At 38.3% G+C, this 2,851-nt stretch overlaps 1 non-coding gene across 1 annotated transcript; it reads left to right on the top strand.

The window, feature by feature from the left end:
* Positions 1-777: 777 nt before the first annotated feature.
* On the top strand, positions 778-884 carry LOC112768554 (small nucleolar RNA R71). Its single transcript, XR_003185967.1, has one exon. It is a non-coding gene; the product is annotated as a small nucleolar RNA R71 (small nucleolar RNA).
* The last annotated feature ends 1,967 nt before the right edge of the window (positions 885-2,851 follow it).

Here is a 2,851-nt window from a genome sequence, read left to right as displayed (position 1 = left end):
ATCTCGGATAAAGTATGGACTATTATATATTGCTGGAAAGCCCAGGATGTCTACTTTCCAACGCAATTGAGAGCGCCCCAATTGGGCTTCTGTAGCTCCAAAAAATCTACTTTGAGTGCAGGGAGGTCAGAATCCAACAGCATCTGCAGTCCTTTTTCAGCCTCTGAATCAGATTTTTGCTCAGGTCCCTCAATTTCAGCCAGAAAATACCTGAAATCACAGAAAAATACAAAAACTCATAGTAAAGTCCAGAATTGTAATTTTTTATTTAAAAACTAATAAAAACATAATAAAAACTAACTAAAATATATTAAAAACATACTAAAAATAATGCCAAAAAGCGTATAAATTATCCGCTCATCAACCGCTACTGTAGTGTCCTCTTGGAATTGAGGGCACTCATTGGTGTAATGAGTATTACAAGCACAAATACCACATATCCTTGATGGTCCTTCGATCCTTGGAGGTTGAGGTGGGGCATTTATCAAAGCTTGTGGAATGTGTTGCCCTTGGGTGATTTGCCTCAACAAAATTGTCATCTCACCGAGGGTCTTTGTCAAAATAGCATCTCCAAAGGGAGAAACTTCTCTCAAAGCTTTTGGTTGTGGACTCCTTGCCCTTGAGTGTTGAGTTGAGTCCGCTAGGTCTGATATAACTTCCCACGCTTCTGCGGCGGTCTTGTTTTTGGTCAATGATCCTCCACTCGCAGCATCTAGGAGAAGCTTGTCTTGGTGGTGCATTGCTTGACAAAAATAACTGATAAGGACCAACTCATCAATCCGGTGGTGAGGGCAAGCTTCCAGCAACTTCTTGAATCTCTCCCAATATTTATACAAAGTCTCCTCGTCTCGTTGCATAATGCAAGAGATCTCTCTTCGCAGCTTGTCTGTTTTCTAAGGAGGGTAGAACTTTTCCAAAAATTCTTTCCGCAGCAAGTCCCAATTGTATCTAACTTCACCCAGTTGTGTATAAAATCACTCATTCGATTTTCCCTCTAAAGAGAACGGGAAAGCGAAGACCAACACTGCGGATTCATCCGCCCCATGTCTTCTTGCAGTTGCGTATGCAACTTGGAAATCCTTCAGATGCTTCAGAGGATCTTCCCCAGGTAGTCCATTGTATTTGGGGAGCAAGTTTATAGTGCCGGACTTGAGCTTAAAATTCGGGTCCAAAGCTGGATACAAAATTTGAAGCGGTTGCAAGATAAGATCAAGAGCTCCGGCCTCCTTCAAAGTGATCATTCGAGGTGGGTCCACCATGACGGTGTTACCTAAGTCACTCATAGAGAATTCAGTACTCCCCACATATGAATATATGGTCTCCTCATTGATTAGAGAATGATGGTCATGGGTTGATGGTGATAGTGAATTGGAGTGCTCCTCAAGGGAGCCCGATTCACTATTCACGAAAGCTAGCCGGGGCCGAGCTTGCCTTATACGAGTTAAAGTTTTTTCAATTTCTGGATCAAAAGTGGCCAAGCTCGGGTCTGAAAGCGACCGTGTCATTCAACTGAGGAGGCAATGAAAGCATGCAATTATGAAAAGCAAAACAAAATAGGCAAGTAAACAAGAACTAACTTAACAATCAACAACTACTAAGACTAACTAAAGAGGAAAGTAGTACCTATAATTAGTGCCAGGTAGCAAACCAAAATCAAGTATTCACACTATTCACATATTTACAACAACCAAAATTATAGTACTCAATGCACTTAAAGTGAACTCCCCGGCAACGGCGCCAAAATTTGATGTCGGTGAGGGTTTATGTCGGTTCGGAATCAATCAAAACAAGAATCAATCCGCTGGTAGCATAGTCCAAACCAACAAAAACTCTCACAATCAAATTCAAAATTAAAAAGATGTGTCACAATTCAAAACCAATTCAAAACCGAGAGTATTTGACTCCCGGGTCATCTCCCAAGGAACACTTGAGGACAATGAGTGTACAATTCCGGTTGTAGTGATCAAGGGGTTGTCAATGAAGAAATGAACATATAAAGCAATAAAAGAACATGCAAAATTGTAATGATTGAACTAATGAAGAAATTAAAGAACCGACTATGTAATATAAACAAGTAAAGTATAAAAGAGATTAACATGGAAGTGTATAAAAGATTGAAAGCATAAAAAGAGTCTTGGCTTGGAGTGAGCTAAGGGTCCTTTCCTTGTTGGAACCACAACTATGACAATTATGATGGATTAGTCTCACTTGATCAACCCTCACATTGGAAAGTAAGTTAAATGAGCATAAGTGTCCTTAACCCACAAATCCTAAATTGCTTGCTAATTGTCTTAGCAACAAATTAGTGTTAGTGGGAACAAGAACAATTAACAATCCAAGAATTGACACTAAATGTTGGACATTCCAACTCTAGGAACCCAATTGCTCACTTTACCTAAGCCAAGAGCCAAAAATTTAGCCTAAAACCATGTTTGACATTTTGTCAAACACTTGGTGGGCAAACACCTTAAACATGGGAAAAATGAGAAAAGACTTGAAATAAAAAGCAACAATTGATCTCAATCAACAAGAATAACACAAGAAAGCATAAAACAAACATCAAACATCAAATTCATCAACAAGAAATTGAAATTGCAAGAGAGAAGTAAAATTGAACTATAACGTGAATTAGAAGAAAGAATAAGAACAATGTAACTATAAAGAGTAATAACAAGAGAATACTTACAATGAAAACTAGCAAAATCCAAGATCAAAAATGGAAATGACACTTGAGTATAAAACCCTAATATAAACCCTAATAGAGATGATGAAAAACATAGAGAAAACTAAACTAAAAGCTTGATGAACGAATTTTTGACAGTTTAGAATTTCACAAATAAATTCTCGTTGC

The sequence above is a fragment of the Arachis hypogaea genome, chromosome 17 (genome assembly GCF_003086295.3).
Source record: "Arachis hypogaea cultivar Tifrunner chromosome 17, arahy.Tifrunner.gnm2.J5K5, whole genome shotgun sequence".
NCBI classification, from domain to species: domain Eukaryota; kingdom Viridiplantae; phylum Streptophyta; class Magnoliopsida; order Fabales; family Fabaceae; genus Arachis; species Arachis hypogaea.
Note: the sequence above shows the minus strand (reverse complement) of the source record. Positions and strands in the feature narration are given on the sequence as shown.